The sequence below is a fragment of the Lolium rigidum genome, chromosome 6 (assembly GCF_022539505.1).
Source record: "Lolium rigidum isolate FL_2022 chromosome 6, APGP_CSIRO_Lrig_0.1, whole genome shotgun sequence".
NCBI lineage: Eukaryota > Viridiplantae > Streptophyta > Magnoliopsida > Poales > Poaceae > Lolium > Lolium rigidum.
Window position 1 is genome coordinate 128,287,079 of NC_061513.1, and position 20,450 is coordinate 128,307,528.

At 44.8% G+C, this 20,450-nt stretch overlaps 2 long non-coding RNA genes across 2 annotated transcripts; both read right to left on the minus strand.

Moving 5' to 3' along the window:
• Nucleotides 1–239: 239 nt before the first annotated feature.
• LOC124659384 lies at nt 240–775 on the minus strand. Its single transcript, XR_006989555.1, has 2 exons — nt 708–775; nt 240–601 (listed from the first exon to the last, which is right to left on the minus strand). It is a non-coding gene; the product is annotated as an uncharacterized LOC124659384 (long non-coding RNA).
• Nucleotides 776–1,612: 837 nt separating this feature from the next.
• LOC124660041 lies at nt 1,613–2,142 on the minus strand. Its single transcript, XR_006989787.1, has 3 exons — nt 2,098–2,142; nt 1,743–1,901; nt 1,613–1,637 (listed from the first exon to the last, which is right to left on the minus strand). It is a non-coding gene; the product is annotated as an uncharacterized LOC124660041 (long non-coding RNA).
• Nucleotides 2,143–20,450: the final 18,308 nt, after the last annotated feature.

Here is a 20,450-nt window from a genome sequence, read left to right on the forward strand (position 1 = left end):
CGTAGTTATGGACTACTTGGAAAGCAACACATTCAGCCACAACACTGTCAGGTTATTGCGATGGAAAGCAACACATTCAGCCACAACACTGTCAAGTTATTGCGAGTCTCCTGAAGCTGAGCTTCTCGTTGCATTGTGAGTCTCCTGAAGCGAAGCTTCTCGTTGCATGAAGTCGTCTCAGTAGTCACCTGCGCAAAGGAATATGTTTTCTTTTTGAAAAGGAGAAATTCCATTAAACAGAACGTTTAGCAAACTCACTAGCCACTAAGGCAGATGCAAAGTCTGGGGCGGAATCTGCCCAACCTGAGCACTCTAGGGCGTACTGTGCTAGTTTATGCTCTACTTTATCAATTATTACAGGATCTGGGATTAAACCTGAATTCAAAAGACTCAAAAGAACAGCTGCAAACACTTCTTATTTCACGTAGCGGGACTCCAGTATCTGATAGGTCGTAGCTAGTAGTCTTCAGGGCATTCACCAAAGTCTGATTATCAGACTCAAAAACAGCGCAATTTAAGCCGAGTGCAGCTGCACCTTCAGTCGCTGGAGTGCACACATTCATCTCAGCTTGCAGAGCATGTCGTACATGCTTCAGTTTGCCTGCCTCAGCCGCAATGAAGTCACATGTATCAGTTTGGGAAAAAAAAAATCCAGGTGCCGCCGTGCCGGTCTTCGAATTCTCCAGAAAGGATGCATCAAAGTTAACCTTGACGAAATTGATAGGTGGACTACTCCAAGCGGCAGGCTCCACATAGCTAGTTGGAATCGTTGAAGAATTCACGCAATTGCTTTAAGCATTGACATGGTTGAACTCCACTACATGTTTCTTAATTGTGTGGCATATTTCTTCCAGAGACTGCTCCCGATCTCCCGCATTCAGTTTGTTCCTCGTTGACCACCAGTCCCACAGGAGAACAATTGTCAGGAAGAGCCCATAACATATCCATCATCACCATGGGGTTTGGCACACTTTCAAGTAGAAGCCAGATATCCTCTAAAAGCGGGCTGCGTCTTACAGGTTTAACCTTTTGCATTTAGGAAATAAATGGCCGCCATCCTCATCTGCCCGATTACACATCGGACACCTGATATCCAGTTCTACTCGTTTACGCTTAATATTCATGCGTGTCGGCAAGCTGTTGTGACATAACCTCCAAGTGCAGATCTTTACTTTACTTGGCAGCTTCAAACTCCAAAAAAATTCCAGAGGTGATACTGCATCTGTAGATGATGAGGAGCTTGCATCACAATCTTGCTTGGAGTCTCGTAAACTTACTCCCACACGGTAAGCCGACTTCAGCGAGAAAACTCCCTTATTATCAAAATGCCAGGCTACCCAGTCTTCCATATCTTCCCAGCCTAAAATTTAGTTCCTGCACAGAATCTGAAGCATATAAGATAAATGCTTGCCTATTCAAGTTTCGTGTTAGGTGCTTTCTCATATCGGTCCCTCGCTTTCGACATCCCATCCTCCAGATCAAGCATGATGGAAGTGTAGAGCCTCTCACACATCCGTACATACGCCGGTGCAGTGGCCACACAGGATTGCTTGCTCCATCACCCACCATTCGAGAAGGCGCACTCATAGGATTGGGCTGGAGATATCGATAATGAGTATCCTCTGAACTGGAGCATCCTGCGTGTTAGATTGAACACACGCAAATATGTAGGCATGGGCTAGATGCTAAGCAATAACGCATGTTACTCTCGGAAGTGTGTGCAGCTCTGTGTGTTTCTATACCTGTTATTGGACGTGGTGTCTTGGAGTCAGAAGAAACAGATAAAATTGCTCTGTGAGCACTGCAGGCGCCAGATTGCCTGAAGTGCAGGTACCCACTTCGGACTAAAGAACTCTCTGGTGGATCCTTCACGCCCCTCAGCTTCTTTTCCCATCGGTACACTGATCATTGCGTGATCAAAATGCAAGCAAATGAGCGCGGTCAGCCATTCATTTTTCCTCAAACACACTATGAGCCCGTGGAAAACAAAAGGCAGCAAAATATAAAATATTTGTATAGGCCTTTACTGGACGGCAGTTTCATAAATCTTTTTCTGAAATAAGACATCAATGCAAAAGGCCCAATAGCAATACCAACCGATAGAGGAGGTTCCGTAGCTCTGGACCTGGCTATGTCTCTTAGTAGCGGAAATGGAAAACTCTAGAAAAAGGCCGACCTTCGCGAAGGAAAGATAACTCGCTCCGCGCGCGACAAGTGGTGTTGTGGTGCTAGAAAAGCCCTGGGAAGTGGTCTCCCTGCTCGCCACGTGTCGCAAGGAGAAGCAAAGTGGAGATGAGAGAGGAGAGAGAAGGCAAAGGGGGCTGCGTTTTTCCCTTTATTTTCTAGATTCGTTTTTTCAAAATGAAATATCTTGAGAACCGTAAGTTCAAATTACGAACCGTTTCCACTTTTGAGATCCTCGCGTCGAGATCTTCAAAACTAGATCCCATGTTGATAGGTTTTGAGATACTTTTTTTACGTGCTTCCAATACTACTATGATTGTACTCGTCGTGTGTACCTAACTGTACTCGTTGTTAAACTGATAAGTACTTCTATTTTTAGTGTATTTGCTGCAGTTTTTTCCTTTACTCGGTACCTGTACTCGTTCGTGTACGCGATTGTACCTGCTCGTATGTGTGACTGTACTTCTGTACATGTATTTGCTCGTGTGCACAATCGTACTCGCTCGTCATGCGTAGTATCGTCACCTGCTCGTATGCGCGATCATGCTTACTGTACATGTACTTGCTCGTGTGCGCAACTGTACCTGCTCGTCCGCGTGACTGTACCTGCTCGTGTGCGTGACTGTACTTGTACTCGCCTTTTACTCGTATGCGCAGCTGTACTTCTACGTTGTACGCAACTGTACTCGTGTGTCATACGTAACTGTATCAGCTCGTGTATGTAACTGTACTCGTGCTTTCTACATAACTGTACTCGTGTGTCGTATGTAACTGTACTCGTGTCGTGTACCTATTTGTACTCGAGCTAACTTTCTTACGTGCCATAGAAAACAACGTGCATACAGTGTTGTATCTCGTGACTTATAGTATATGTACTTGACTGGTCAAAGCTTTGGCTTTGGATGGGAGTACTCGCGATCGGCACATCACAGGCACGATCGATGCATGCATGCAGCTGTACTCGCCCGCGCGGCCGCGCTGCATTTGTTCGGCCGTATCGCACATGCTCGCGTACGCATCTGGCCGGTCGTCGCGCGCGCGTCGCGCGCTCGTCGCGTGCTGTACTTCCTCGCATGCGCGTTGGCCCGCGTCGTCGCGCGCTTGTATCGTGGGTTTGACACGTGTCGACAGCTCAGTCAATACGCGGGAGACGTTTTCCCTTTGAGAAGATTGGTCTTTTTCTAGTGGTACCCAGCGGAAATCCTATACACCGACCAGGTTGGTGCCTACCAGGCACCGCACACCCTGGTCGGGTATTGGGCCTGGCCCATTTTCATCTTCTTCTTTTTTTCGTTTTCTGTTTCTGTTTCTGTTTTTTCTTTTTTCTTTTTTCTGTTTTCTGTTTTCTGTTTTCCTTTTCCGCTTTCTTTCTTTTCTGTTTATTTTTATTTTTGTTCAAAATCAAAAAATCAAATTTGAAAATTGTTTAAATTCGAAAAAGTTCAAATTTTGAAAAGTGTTCAAAACGAAAATTGTTCAAAGCTAAAAATTGTTCATATCCGAAAAATGTTCATACTCAAAAAATGTTCAAATTTAAAAAATGTTCATTTTCGAAAAATGTTCAAATTTTGAGAAAAAACGAATTTTTGAAAAAATTGTTCATTCTAAAAATTGTTCAAAATTTGTTCCAATTTAAAATTTGTTGCAATTTGAAAATTGTTCCAATCTAAAAAATGTTCAAATTTTAAAAATATTTAAATTTCAGAAAAAAATAAAATAATTTTAAAAAATCGGGTCTGAAAAGAATCAGCCGAAAAAAAGAAAAAGAAACGAAAAAAGAAAAACTGTACTACCTGATGTTGTTGGGCCCCGGCCCATCTGGCCACTTTGGGCATGCGCAGGGTGTGCGGTACCCTGGAAGTACCGACCAGGTCGGTGTTAAGCACCTCCCTCTTAGTAGGGCACCAAGCCATGGGAAAACCTATACACCGACCAGGTCGGTGGCTACGGGCCACCGCACACCCCCTGGTCGGGTTTGGGCCTGGCCCAGTTTGCTGTCTATTTTCGGTTTTCTGTTTCTTTTTTCGTTTTTTTATTTATTTTTCCTTTTTCTTTTCTGTTTCTTTCTTTTTGTTCAAACCTGAAAATTTTTCAAATTTCAAAAATGTTCAAAGTTAAAAAGTATGCAAATTCGAAAATATTCAAATTCGAAAATTTGTTCAAATTTGAAATTTATGCAAATTCGAAAATCGTTCAATTTCGAAATTTATTCAAATTCGAAAATCGTTCAATTTCAAAATTTATTCAAATTCGAAAAATCATTCAATTTTAAAATTTGTTCAAATTTAAAAATCGTTCAAATCAAAATTTGTTCAAATTAAAAACTGTTCAGATTTAAAACAGAGAAAAAATGAGAAAGGAAAAAGAATAACAAACCTGGGCCGGCCCAACATACCTGGCTTGGGGTGTGCGGTGGTGCGTCCGCACCGACCTGGTCGGCGGACAGCACCTCCCCCAAGCCATTGCTCGAAAACAATGTCAGTAGTGTCAGGCAATGCAATAGAAGCAAAGCCAGCGTTCTCCACATGCATTGCCTCGTCAGCCCTGTCCAAAGGTAGCCTCAGCTCAACCACAAGGGTAGTTTCTTGGGCCGATCTAACGCGCCCAAGCGCGGATCTATACTTCCTATCGGCCATACAGCACGGACTGATAGGATCAGTTCCAAGGACATCATCCATTGTCGACATCTGCACAAGGGTAAGACTGCACAAGGGTAAGACAGTTATTACTCTCCTACTGCCGGCACAGATACAATGTTTTTCGTTCAGGTTTTCCAAATGCAGTTTTCTTTTCTATGCGTTTTTTTTCTTTGTTGCAGAGCTGCATGTCACAGACGCACGTGGTATGCTTCTAAGCGCGATTAATAAGAATACAGCCTAAGACCAGAGTTCTAGCCGGTTATAGCCTTTTGGGAGAACATTCGCCGCGGTTACAGCGTTTATAGGATAAATGCGAAAAAACACCAATAGCTGTATATAGCCATATTTAGTTCCTAATTTAGGAGCTATACTTCTTGCTTTCTGATTTTTTCTTCTCTACATTTTGTCTCATGATTTATGTATGTCTTCAATATGATTCAATAAAACTTGTGAGTTGAATATCTCAATATTTGTTTCTCTTCAATGGTTGACTGAGCTGTAGCTCAAATTGTGTTTGGGTCATACTTTTTCTATTTTTTGGTAAGATGTTTATGAAATGACGCCAAATGGATTAACCTGCTATATTCTGGCTGTAGACTTTATTAGCTTCAAAAATTATCGCGGCTAAATGAAACAGCCTGCTATTTTAAACTATGTGTAAGACCCGTCCCAAAGTAGTCCGGTACTTTGCATTCTTTTCTTCCATGCGTTGTGCTATTTATTTTATTTTCCAATTGTATATGCCACAGGCAGACCTACCATTCGACTAAATGTGGTGAAGGTGCACGATGAAGGCACCTTGCCTAGATCAAAATGTTCAGTCTTCTGCTAAAAAGGCAAATATGTTAAAATCGACTTGAGCCTACAGCTTTAACAATGGAAGTACCACGGTCAGGGTGCCACAACTCAGGGCATGGAGCATGATGACAGCACAAGTGAATGTAATTCAGGGTTGAAAAGTGATGATTTTAACACAGAAGAGCAATTTCTTTTCCTTCATTTTTGTACTCTCATTCAAGAGCTCTCCTTGGTACAAATAAAAGGAAATTCCGAAAAGTAGCTGATTGTTTCCATGTTCCTTTAGTATGATTTATACATTCTCTTTTTCGAACCATGCAGGAGAACTCCATGTGTTAAATTAAGGAGAAGGAACTAAATTAAGGAGAACTGCATGATCTATACATTCTCAACTATATAATTTGTCATACTTCCACCATGGCAGTCCTGTACAAAAGATCTAAATCTCGCGGAGGAAAAGCTGAGTGAAAATTTCTTTTTCAAAATTCAAGGACCAAATTATGTGGAATTCACAAGGAAGATCAAATAGCCCTCCAACTTAGTTATGCTTCCTATAAGCTTTTAACATGGAACGGAAGGGTATTTTGTGCTCCCAAATTTTCATGTAAAGAATAATGTACACGGCAAATGAAAACTATAAAATCCTCTCAACTGTCACAACAAACGAAAGCAAGCACGGCTACTCCACTTACCCGAAAAGTCAAAGATCTAGGGCAATCTTTTCCATATGGTAATAAATTAACCAGATAATGCAGAGGAAAGAAACCATTGGTCTGGCCCAGTCTCATCAATTTGGTCGATACGATGTAGGTTTATGATTATTTAAGCACGGTATACAAAGAAGTCTGGCAAGTGATAATTTGGCGAGGACAAATGCGAAAGAAAACTACAGACCGGAGTACTGTTGAAAAGTCTGAATTTTGCGGCACACACCTGTAATTCATCCGTCTGCACTGATTTGGCCTGGCCCAACCCTCCAATAAACTTCTTGTATGATTGCATTTTATTTTAAGAGAAATCTTGTACCATAGCGGCAAAGAGCATAAAGCAATTTGTTTCTGCATAAACAAACCAGGTGATTTATTGCCTATGTATATCTGTAAGCACAATAGTCATGCACGCTCATCAGGCATCCCAGTCTTTCCTAAAACACGAACATGGCTGCTAATGCTTTCATGGTTTGTACTGAAAAAAGGAACAACGATTTGGTATCCTAAATATGGAAACAGGCAAACCGATCAGGGGAAACAAGACAGTAGCTTTAGAGCTTTCTTACTATCCGTATGAAAACAGATTGAAACTAAAACAGCTGGTGCCAACACACATGTGAAACGCAAGCATGGAGTAGGGACATACTGTAACACCCACACCTGATGCCAAGATGGGCTACATGCTATTGGGTTGTGGGCCATATGGGCTTGAGAAGATAGGAGAGACCTGCAGTACAAAAGGAGAAGGACAGGCCTGGAGAAGGGGACCGAACAGAAACAGAAACAGAACCAGTTGGTCTTCGTCTTCCTCTCGTCTGGCTCTTCTCCTCTCCTCTCGGTTCTCCTCTGGATCGTCATCTTCTTCAGGTCCGGTGGCTACCACAAGCCACCTTGTATCTACCTCACGCCCCGATCCTCACCGGCGGCCAGGGGGTGTGACACATACGAAGGCAGAAATGCATAGATTGTACTGCGGTCATCAATTCTACAACAGAGGACGGAATTACGCAAATTGAGCGGCTGCTCTATAGATCATACACGCCGCATAAATTTATTCCTATCAAGACGGCCTACTTTGCCTAAGCAAACCAAACCCTAGCTGAGGCGACGGCTGAATCGAAGACTGGTAGTGGTAAACACGGAGCTTTATGAGAACAGCCTGAAATATAGCAGTAAGAACCTTTGCGATGCAGTCGCCCGCCGGCGCGATGTGTAACATTCGCGATCCACCGCCGTCACTAATGCGAAAAAAATTACAAAGAAGGCAAGTGGGGAGCCGAACCAGCGAGGAGAACCAGCCGCCACGGAGAAGACGGCCGGCCACCGCGCGGCGCCACCCCAAACCGCACGCGCCGCCCATGCTGCTCCGACGAAGAGGAGGAACCCAACTCCGCTCGGACCTGCCGCCCACCAGAAACAGGGAAGCTAGACCGAAGACCCGGTCAAAACAGTTTCGAACCGACTCCGCTACACATCAGGCATATATGACCACAGATAATTCATCGCGAGGACACGTATGCACCCTTCCATGCCTATGGGGCCCGCGAAAAGGACGTGCAGAGGAACCAGCAGCGTCGGCAACCCTGGGAGCTTAGTGCTCTTTAGGGATGTCGTAATTTAACTGTATTGTGACACGGCACGGAAACTACTACTCCAGTCATGGAGGCGAGATTGTGATTCGCCTCCTCCACATCTAGGGAGGAAATGCGTGATACAGTCTAGCCTGCTTAACGAAATGCAGGAGCATGGTGTTGTTTCTTCGTTCAGAACAAAGGTTTCGCGCATCCGCAAATCCCGATGACTTCTAATCCTAGAATATTTATGTGTGGGTTTTAATAACGGCATTAAAATGCAGTTCCTACGAGGTGCAATACTTGTGCTTGTTGAGCACGGGGTATGCTGACACGAACCTAGAAACGATTAAGCTCTACTCATTGCTCGGAACGATAGCTTCTTTGTGAATTGCTGAACCATCTTTCTTCTGATGCTTAAATAGAACATTGTGTGGTGCAACAACCGTGAAACAGATGCATTCATGCGGTTAAATACGGCTATAACTTCAAATATTGTGTGCGTTCCAGTTCATGTATTCGGTGACCACATCCGAGTAAAGACGTTGCATTCAACGTGTTATATTGTGATCCAAATTTATATACTAAAGGGAGGCTAACTTCTGACGAGCAGAGCGAGGTCCGTCGTCGGTAGGTTTGGGCCGAAGGGTTGTCACCGTCTATGTATACATCTTGTAAACCACCGGCTAGGATTTATCAGATTATAAGATAACCCACGGTATTTGTAAACACTTCCTGATATAGTGAAGTTTTGCTGGCTGGCGCCCGCGGTTTTTCACCTTCTGTGTTAGAAGGGGTTTTTCACGTTAAATATCGCGTCTCCTCTGCGTTTTCTTTTATCGTTCTTCGTTATTTGCTTGTCGCATTTATAACACAATAAATCAAGACGTGCCATCACTAAACTAATGTGTAGAAACAGACCTAGTCAACCATAATCTTTGCAATATACAATCATTGATCAACCTGAACTCATTCGATCAAAAATTGCTAATGACCTACCTAATTATTGCTGCCAAAAATTGAATATGAAATATTAGTCGTAGTCAGTCTACATGACACAGTTATATCATTTGTCTCTAGTTTATCCCCTTACAAAGTGTTTGCTGATTTTCTCGTGTGTGATCTCCACTAACAGTACAATCACTGCTGGTAGTGTTAGAGTACGAAAGTTACCAGCTAAAGAGACATGCAGAAACTCAAGGAACTTTTCGCAAAAAATACATGCCTTCATTGAGGTATTCAAAGAAGCTCAGTCATCCTCACATGCTCGGTGGTAGAGATGAAAGTGGAGCCCAAAGTTTTCCGTGGAAAAACAGAAATGGAATGGAAATATGGAAACGGAAACGGTATTTTGCAAAACAGAAATGAAACTTTTTTTTAGTGAAAACAAAAACAAAAACGGAACATAGTTTTTCGTCGGAACAGACACGAAATATCTGTTCCGACTAATATGGAATTTCCGTTTTAGAGTTGATGTGCATGGCCCAATTTAACATGCCCATCTGAAAGAACATTTCCCGCCCTTTTGGGTTTTGTGTGTTTGACGTCAACACTATGTATATTTTTATGTGTGTTTATGTAGACAGGTACAAGCCATCAAAAATTGATGGATCGGTGTATTGGTTTTGCTGTTCTGAAGGTTCTGCAGGTTTTCTGGATCTGGCGGAAGTTCCGGCCAAGTCTGGCGGAAGTTCCGGCCTGTCCTTTCTCAGCAGTAGCGTCTCAGCGCAGTCTGGACTCAGTTTTCTCGTTAGGGGCGGAAGTTCCGGTAGAGTTGGCCGGAAGTTCCGGCCAGCGGAACTTCCGCCCAACTTCCGGGCAAGTTCCGGAATTGCGCGTTTGTGGCTCAGTATGTTCCCGTAAGGTTCTTGCCAAATTCCGGAACTTGGCCGGAACTTCCGGCCACCGGAAGTTCCGCCCAAGTTCCGCCCCTTCATGTGCTCTGCAGGTTTTTTACGGGGGCGGAAGTTCCGGTCCGAGTGGCCGGTACTTCCGGTGGAAGCCGGAACTTCCGGCCATCCTGGCCGGAACTTCCGGTGTTAGTGGATTTCGTCCCCAACGGTCAGATCTGAAAGCTCCTCCCATATAAATAGCTTTCTCCTTCAAAGGGACAAGTTGCTCAATCATTGCAAGAAAAATCTGCCAAGCTTCACCACCATTAGAGCCACCTCAAGAACACAAGATTTGCAAGATCTCCTTCCTCCCCCAACCAAAGCTCTTGATCTTTGGAGATTCGAAGGAGAAGACACCGATCTACATCCTCACCGAAGCGTTCTTCATTTCCCCTCTCTTGTTTGAGGGATCTCATGCTAGTGTTCCTATTTGGTTCCCTAGTTGATTTGTTGTTGATGTGTTGTTGTTGATTGTTGTATTGTTACAGATTTGGGAGCCTCCAATTTGGTTGTGGATGTGTGCCCCAAGAACTTTGTAAAGGCCCGGTTTCCGCCTCGAGGAAATCCCTTAGTGGAAGTGGGCTAGGCCTTTGTGGCGTTGCTCACGGGAGATCCGAGTGAAGCCTTCGTGGTCTGTTGGTTTGGCTTGCGTAGCAACCACACTCCTCCAAACGTAGACGTACCTTCTTGCAAAGGAAGGGAACTACGGGAATCATCTCCGTGTCATCGCGTGCTTCACTCTCGGTTACCTCTATCCCACTCTATCTACTATTGTGTAGCTATACCTTGCTTAGTTGATATCCTTGTCATATAGGTAAATTCACTTAGTTGCATATCTAGAGAATTTACCTTTGTGTCAAGCCTAAATTGAAAAAGAACTAAAAATTGGTTAGCACCTATTCACCCCCCCTCTAGGTGCGGCATACGATCCTTTCAATTGGTATCAGAGCCTCGGCTCTTATTTCGGGCTTAACCGCGTAAGAGTATGCCGGACGAGGTGCCCTCGGTAGGGGCCGCCCAGACGGTCTCCGTGGAAGATTTCAATTCATTGAAGTCCTCCATGGAAGCCCAAATGGAAAGCATGAAAAAGATGATTGCCGAGCTTTTGGCTCGGCCCTACCCAAGGCACCTAGTGTAGAGGTAAAAGACACGGGTGCGTTAGATGATGGAGAGGCTTCGGACTTACCCTCATCTACCAAACCCGTGGAAGGTGACAACTTAAACACTATCAAAGCTACAAGTGCATCTCCTAGGGGAACTAGTGGAGGTGAAAGCTACAATCGAGTAGCTCCACCTTTCCTATCTCCCGATATACCGGTTCCCCTTCCTCATTTAAACATTCGGGGTGACCCACCTAAGTTTTCCGTTGATAATTTCGATACTTGGCAATTTGAGTTCCGCTCTCATGTTTGTAGTGCCTCCAATGAACTATGGAGAATCATCTTGGAGGGCTTCAAGCCATACAACCCCGACAAGTTGACTAGAAGAGAAGTCGTTGATATTCAACTCAACAACACCGCCCTACACATGATTCAAACTAGTGTGGGGACTCCGGAATTGCATCGTGTCCGGAACTACACCACCGCCAAGGAAGCTTGGGACGGCTTGGCCGCTAGTTGCATTGGAAGTGAGAGCACAAGGAGGAACAAGTATAATGCTCTTAAGAATAAAGCCGAAGGATTCTTGAGGCTACCGGATGAAGATCATGAACTCATGTATGGAAGACTTGTCACGGTTGCCGATGCCTTCCGGCTTATTGGTGCCACCCACATCAATGACTCTTGGATCAAGGAGAAGTACATTGAATGCATGATGCCATTTGCTCCCATTGATGTCAAGACTCTTGTGGGAAGGGAATGCTATTCCTCTCTCACCTCTCAACAAGTCGTGCACAAGATGCAAGCTCTCAAGGTGCTTGAAGAAACCTCTCATGATTCTCGCAATCGTGCTCTTGGAATGGCAAAAGGTTCCAATCTTGCCTTGGTGGTCAACTCCGGTGAAGAAGTGATTCCTCAAGAATCTTATAGGGCATCTTGGAGTATGTCCTATACGGAAGATTTGCAATGCCACTACCATGATCACATGGCCTTCCATGCAAAATCCTTTTGGGTTGATCCCTCCAAGGCCAAGGAAGACAACATCAAGAGGAACAACAAAAGTGGTTTCACTAGCTTTGGTCCAAAGACAAGATCTTGCTACAATTGTGATGACAAGCGCCACTTCATTGCCGAATGCCCCTATGAAAATAGAGAGCTTCATAATGGAAGGCTCATTCCCAAGGACAAGAGCAAGGACACCAAGGGCAAGTATTCAAAAGCACCCAACAAGAAGTTCTACAACAACAAGACCAAGAAGGGCAAGAGGCCCTCAAGAGTTGTGCTAGTAACAAGGGAAGAATATTCTTCCGATGAAGTTGAAAGTTCTAGTGGTGATGAAGATGAAGAAAGCTCAAAGGAATTGGCCGCCATTGTCACCACCAACATACCCTCTTCATCTCTCTTTGAATCTCCCAATGAGAACCCTCCTATCAAGAATGCACATTGCTTCATGGCAAGGTCCTCCTTGGACACATCTATCGTGCTATCAACTCAAGAAGAGTATACCTCCGGAGATGATGATGTTGATGATGAAGAAGATGCCTCCACCAATGGATTGGTTGCTCTTGCCTCCCTCTCCACTAACTCTTCATCTCCAAGTGAATCCCCCAATGAGGTCATCCTTGTGGAGGAAGAAAGTTGCCTCATGGCTAAATCCTCCGAGGTATCATCTCCTAACCCCTCTATTCCTAACATATCTAGTGAACTAGGGGTTGATGATGCTAGTCTAAAAGTGAAACAAGAAATGCTAGATTTTGATGATTTCATTCTCAACCTACAAGGTAACACTAAAAAGCATGTTTCAAACCTCATGATTCGTTTAGCTCAACAAAGTGCTATGCTTGAGAAAAAGGGTCAAATAGAGAGAGAAGACTCTCTCGAAATCCATGCTCTTAAAAATGCTCTTGAGGAATGTCAAGAAACCATAGCTTCTCTTGAAGAGAGGTTAGAAAATATTGAAGAGCCTCAAGATAAAATTAACAAGCTCACTAAAGCTAGAGATCTTGCTAGGGCTAAGAATAAAGTGTTTACAAAGGAAAAGGCCTAATTTGGGGTTGATCATGAGAAACTTGTGAAGGATCTAGATGAACTAGACAAAGCTCACAAAGCTTTGAAGAGTGAATACACTCTCCTATCCAAGTCGTTTGAGCAACTTCAAATTAGGCTTGCTTCATATGATGTGCCTAGTTCCTCTACTCCTCTATGTGATCATGCAAACATTGTTGAGGAAAATGCTAGGTTGAAGGATGAACTTGCTAAGGCCTCCTCTCCCCAAAGTAAACTTTCTTTGGATGATCTTTTGAGTAAGCAAAGATCAAACAATGGGAAGGAGGGCCTTGGTTTTAAAGCCAAGCCAAAGAAGGCAAACAAGCAAAAGGCCAAGCCCGCACAAGAAAAGAAGAAAGAAGTCACTAATGGTGAAGCCTCCAAGGGCAACACCATGAATGATGATGATGCGGGAATTGCTAACCCTCACTATGTTTTATTTAAAGATTATTATGGTGATGTTTATGCTAAATATGTTGGCCCATATGATGGTTATATTGCTTGGTCTATTTGGGTCCCAAAGACCCTTGTTGCTAACAAAAGAGGACCCATTGCAAAATGGGTACCTAAATCCAAGAATTGATCTCATGTAGGACTATGCCGCCGGAGGTTCAAAATGGGTACTTGATAGTGGATGTACAAGTCATATGACCGCGGCAAGAACCTCGTCAAGGAGTTGAGGCCTAACATTAATGATATCACCGTCTCCTTTGGCGATAATTCTACATCCGAGGTATTGGGTTTTGGCAAGGTTGTGGTTGCACACAACATTACTCTTGTGGATGTCATGCTTGTCAAAACCCTTGGTTACAATTTGCTTTCCGTTTCCGCCCTTGGCAAGATGGGTTTCGCCGTCTTTATTGATAATGATATTGTGGTCCTCTTGTGGAGCAAGACTCTAAAAGTCGCTTTCGTTGGGTATCGCGAACACAACTTGTATGTGGTGGACTTTTCGGGGGCCACCACGTCAAGTGCGATGTGCCTATTCGGAAAGGCGGACGTGGGTTGGTTGTGGCATCGCCGCCTAGCCCATGTCAACATGAGAACTTTGCAAAGTCTTCACAAGGGGAACCATATTGTGGGACTAATGGAAAATGTGTCTTTTGCCAAAGATCGTGTTTGTAGGGCTTGTGTTGAAGGCAAAATGCATGACTCTCCGCATCCAAGCAAGACCATTATCTCTTCCAAGAGGATCTTGGAGCTCCTTCATGTGGATATCTTTGGTCCCGTTACTCATGCAAGTCTTGGTGCGAAGAAACATTGCTTGGTGATTGTCGATGACTACTCAAGATACACTTGGGTCTACTTTCTCAAGACGAAAGATGAGACTCAACAAATATTCATTGACTTTGCTACCGAGGTGCAACGCCAACACAACCTCCTCATTATGGCAATAAGAAGTGACAACGGCTCCGAGTTCAAGAACTACACACTCAATGATTTTCTTAGTGATGAGGGGATTCGTCATCAATATTCCGCTGCTTACACCCCTCAACAAAATGGTGTTGCGGAGAGGAAGAACCGGACTCTTATGGATATGGCAAGGTCTATGATGGCGGAGTATAAATCCCGCTATAACTTTTGGGCCGAAGCCATCTCCACCGCTTGTCACTCCTCCAACCGGCTCTATCTCCGCAAGGGCTTGAACAAGACTCCATATGAAATACTCACCGGGAACAAGCCTAATATCTCATACTTCAAGGTGTTCGAGTGTAAGTGTTTCTACAAAATCAAAGGAGTTCGTTTATCTAAATTCGCTCCTAAAGCTTTGGAGGGTATATTTGTTGGTTACGGTGCCGAATCTCACACTTATAGAATCTTTGATGTATCCTCCGGGATTATCATTGAATCTTGTAGTGTGAAGTTCGAAGAAAATGATGGCTCCCAAGTGGGGCAAGTTGATGTTTGTGCAGGTGATGAAATACCTCAAGATGCCATAGTAAGAATGGGTGTGGGATTTTTCCGCCCCATTGAGGGACACGGTGTGGCGTCTCGGGAAGAACTATGCTCTACCACGGTGGAGCCCTCATCTTCTCAACATCAACAAACCCCATCAAGTGAAGCAAATGATGCACCAACCCAAGAACAAGAACAAAACCCTCCCTCTAGTGTGCAAGATCAAGGACAAGATCAAGGTCAAGATCAACCAAGAATTCATGATGGTTCCGACGAGTATCCATTTGATATTTGCTCCGCACCAAATGATGTCCAAGATCAAGCACATGATGTTGAGCAACCCCAAGTAATTGAGGAAGCTCAAGTTCAAGGTCAAGACGGGGACCCAAATGATCAAGTTGATCAAGTGACACCTCCAAGGCCAAGAAGAACCAAGGAGGAGATCGAGACCCGTCGACTAGCAAGAAGAGAAAGGCAACTTGAGCGTCTTGGACACACAAATGACAAGGTCCTTGGTGATGTAAGGGCAAAGGTTTCCACAAGAAGGCAATTGGCGAACTTTAGCCATCATCATGCTTATATCTCCTTAGTGGAACCCAAGAAAGTATTTGAAGCCCTTGAAGATTCGGATTGGTTGGAAGCTATGCATGAAGAACTCAACAACTTCAAGCGCAACAAAGTGTGGACTTTAGTAAAGAAGCCTAAGGAGTGCCGCAATGTTATAGGCACTAAATGGATTTTCAAGAACAAGCAAGATGAGTTTGGGAATGTTGTGAGGAACAAGGCAAGATTGGTGGCTCAAGGGTTCTCTCAAGTTGAGGGAATTGACTTTGGGGAAACCTATGCTCCCGTGGCTCGCCTTGAGTCCATCCGTATCCTTATTGCTTATGCATCGCATCATAACTTTAAGTTACAACAAATGGATGTGAAAAGTGCTTTTCTTAATGGTCCTTTGCATGAAGAGGTTTATGTTAAGCAACCCCGGGGTTCGAGGATCTCAACTTTCCTAACCATGTCTACAAGCTTGATAAAGCACTTTATGGTCTCAAACAAGCTCCTAGAGCTTGGTACGAGCACCTTAAGGAATTGTTGGTAGACCGTGGGTTTGATGTTGGGCTAATCGACCCCACTCTTTTTACTAAGAGGGTCAATGGGGAGCTTTTCGTTTGCCAATTGTATGTTGATGATATTATATTTGGATCTACTAACAAAGCTTTCAATGATGAATTCTCAAAGCTTATGACCGATAGGTTTGAGATGTCTATGATGGGAGAGATGAAGTTCTTCCTTGGTTTTGAGATCAGGGCAATTGAGGGAAGGAACCTTCATCAACCAAGCAAAATATCTCCAAGACATGCTCAAGAGGTTCAAGATGACCGAGATGAAGGGTGCGGCCACTCCTATGGTTACCAAATGTCATCTTGCACTAGATCCCAATGGTAAAGAGGTGGATCAAAAGGTATATCGCTCCATGATTGGATCCTTGCTTTACCTTTGTGCATCTAGACCGGACATAGTGTTGAGTGTTGGTGTGTGTGCAAGGTATCAAGCTTCTCCTAAAGAGAGCCACATGATGGCTCTCAAAAGAATCTTTCGATATTTGGTTGATACCCCAAGATATGGTATTTGGTACCCCAAAGGCTCAAGTTTTATTCTCAATGGCTATACCGATGCGGATTGGGCGGGTGACAAGGATGATAGGAAATCAACTTCCGGGGCTTGCCAATTCCTTGGTAGGTCCTTGGTGTGTTGGTCTTCTAAGAAGCAAAATTGTATATCTCTCTCCACCGCCGAAGCCGAATATGTTGCCGCCGCAAGTGGATGCACTCAATTGTTATGGATGAGGCAAACTTTAAAGGAATACGGTGTCATTTGTGACAAAGTGCCTCTATTATGTGACAATGAAAGTGCCATCAAGATTGCCTATAATCCGGTGCAACATTCAAGAACGAAGCATATTGAGATCCGGGATCATTTCATTAGGGATCATGTTGCCTGGGGTGATATTGAGCTTATCTATGTTCCTACCAAAGATCAACTTGCCGATATATTCACGAAGCCTCTTGATGAAGCAAGGTTCTCTTATTTGAGGAATGAGCTAAATATCATTGATTCAAGGAGTATAGCTTGACCATCTTGCAAACACACTTTCGTCTCAAAACTTTATTTGGTTTAGATGTGGGCATGGAAATAGGGGAGTGCGGTTTAAATCATTGAGCTATCCCTCCCCCATAATGCCAACATTAAAGATTTCATTCTCGTTATATCATATGTTGATATGTGAGCTTAAATGATGAGTAGTGGTTTGAACCCAAGATATATCTTCGCGGTGTCATATCATAACACTCATATATGGTGGCCTAGGCCACCGCAATCTTCTTCGTGAAGAGTTGGAGTTGTTTGGATTTTCATTGGATTTTATTGGCATCTCCTTGTTTATGGGAAATCACTCATTTTTGGCCTTCATTTGATTTATTTGCAAAAATGAGTGATCATGTACCATCTCACAGTTTGGCGTATCTGTCCTAAGCCTATCTCATCTAAGACATATCCTTCACCTACTCCTAGTGCATCTCGTTCATGCCAAAATCCTGTTTGTGAGCACAATATCCTGTTTGACCGGAAGTTCCGGCCGTTTCGACCGGTACTTCCGGCCGGCATCCGTTTCACCTGTTCAGCCTTTCCTGTTCTGCCTGGGTGGTTTCTGTGAGACCGGAAGTTCCGGCTCCAACGAGCGGAACTTCCGGCCTTAAGTGACCACTATATATATGGGCCGAACGGGTGAGCAGTTCCATCTCCCTCATTTTTCCCCTTTTCAAGATCTGTTTGGTGGTGCTCCTCCCCTTGGCCGGCTGCTGCTCCTCCGGCCGGATCTCCCTCCTCCGGCGCTCCCCGTCGGATCGTCTCCGTGGATCGGCATCCTCTCCCTCTTCTCCTCCATGGCTCCCCCCGTTTGTGCCCTCTCCCTCTCTACGTGTGGGTAGACCTCACTAGATGAAATATAGGGCATACTCTAGGCAAAGCTTTGGTAGAAATCCTCTAGATGTCTTTCCTCTACTAGATCGTGCGTAGGATGTCATGGTAATGCAAACTAGTTAGCCATTGCCTCAGATCTGGTGGGAAACAGTCGCTGTTTTCGAACAGCCGGAAGTTCCGGGCCTTCGAGCCGGAACTTCCGCCCGGGGCGGAACTTCCGCCGGTTCCCACCGGAACTTCCGGCCTGGCAAATTTTTCTGCTATTACCTGAAATCCTGTGCATGCTCTGGTGTTTGGCCTCCTTGCTTATGTGCACTTATTCATCACTCCTATCATGTTGGTTTCGTTATCAGGTGGTTCCAAGAAGAGAGGCAAGGATCATGTGGATGAGGTTGAGGAAGAGCTTGAGCAAATCCGACCATCCAAGCTCACCGCTCGCTGACAAGCTGCTCAGAGGCACAAGTCACCGGCTGTTCGTGGGAAGAACATACACATATCTGTGAAGGGAATGCAATACAATGAGTACAAGGAGCTCCGTGACATGAACCCTTACCTTACCCCTCGGAGCAATAGGGTTACGGATAAGCGGTTCCACAACAAGACCCAAGAGGAGATATTCTATGAGATCTACATTCCATTCAAGAAGGGAGTAGCCCCCCAACATGCTATTGACACCGGGAAGATGGCCGCTAACAAGTACTTTGAAGAAGCCTATGCCATGTGTGGAGAGTTTGGGCTCTATCCCATTATGGAGCTCAACAAGGACTATGATGTTGGGCTTATTCAACAATTCTATGCCACCGTTCACTTTGAGCAAGATGAAGCAAGAACATTTAGGTGGATGTCTCATGAGAGGCTCCTTGAGTCTAACTTGGCAAAGTTTGGAACCGCCCTTGGATATCCTCGCTACCCGGGCGTTGATGCAAATGGTTGGAGATGCCATGATAGCCAATGGGCTCAAACAAGGGAAGTCTTGGAGCCCCTCTACATCCCCGGATGGGGTGTACCGGGCAAGAGTGCGGATCTTCTCCCTACTTGGGATATTATGCTTAGAGTCTACCGGGAAACCATTGGACCGAAGGGTGGCAACCTTGATGAGCTACACCTTTATGAAGTGGATCTTATGGCCAACTCTTTTGCTAAGAAGGGCACCGGTGCGAAGCTTGATGTGATGGACTACATATATCATGAGATGTGGTCATGTGTGATGGAGAAGAAGCTTCCCTCCTATGCTCCGTACATTATGAAGCTCATTGACGACACTTGGATGGAGACTTGTCAAGCTAGACTCGTTCAATCCATTCCACTCTCTCTCACATCCCATGAAGTGAAGTCATTGAGGGCCAAGCGCCACAACTCTCCTCTTGAAGATGTTAACCCCATGGATGAGAAGCCACCAAGCTGGGCTTCTAAGCTTGCTCGTCGCATGAGACAGATTTTTTGCCTCACCTCTGCAGTCAACCACCGTCAGTATCAGCAGCATGCAGAAGCCAAGAAGTCTCGGGTTCGTCAGAAGAGCATCATGAGGGCACTTGCGGTGGACGTGTCTCCTCCCGGATCCGAGGAGAGCATCACTCCGGAGGCGGAATGGATCTCTCAGCATGGCGTGCCTCTCCCCCCAGATGGTCTTGAGATCGAGTCTCCTCCACACACTCCTCCCTACCCCGGCGCTTCATCGAACCTCCCCCCCGGCTGGGCTAACGGCGACCCTTGGGGCGCGTAGTTTCTCTTTTTTCCTTTTTTGTGCTTTGGTGCCAAAGGGGGAGAATGAGACCGTTTAGGTTTCTCTTCGGTGGGTATTTGCATGGGGGAGTCACAAGCTCGTGTTGACTTTGGTTTTTATTGCTTGTGATTCTATTTATCGTGTTATGGTGTCGAACTATGTCTTAGCTATTTGGTTTTGTAAACTCTATCTATGTGCTTGGAACCTTATTTGTGTATGGTAAACTCCGTATGTGAGTCTTCCTTGGTTATCTATGTGTGCATGATCTTACTATGTATATGCTTATCACTATGTTGTATTGCTAACCCTTGGAAGACGGATGCAAGATATAGGGGAGCTTCTTATGTACCATTTCTCATATCTAGGGGAGCTCCTCTATATCTCTCACATTGTTGTTAACATTGACTATTCCTTGCAAATACTTGTGTTGTCATCAAACACCAAAAGGGGGAGATTGAAAGAACATTTCCCGCCCTTTTGGGTTTTGTGTGTTTGACGTCAACACTATGTATATTTTTATGTGTGTTTATGTAGACAGGTACAAGCCATCAAAAATTGATGGATCGGTGTATTGGTTTTGCTGTTCTGAAGGTTCTGCAGGTTTTCTGGATCTGGCGGAAGTTCCGGCCAAGTCTGGCGGAAGTTCCGGCCTGTCCTTTCTCAGCAGTAGCGTCTCAGCGCAGTCTGGACTCAGTTTTCTCGTTAGGGGCGGAAGTTCCGGTAGAGTTGGCCGGAAGTTCCGGCCAGCGGAACTTCCGCCCAACTTCCGGGCAAGTTCCGGAATTGCGCGTTTGTGGCTCAGTATGTTCCCGTAAGGTTCTTGCCAAATTCCGGAACTTGGCCGGAACTTGGCCGGAACTTCCGGCCACCGGAAGTTCCGCCCAAGTTCCGCCCCTTCATGTGCTCTGCAGGTTTTTT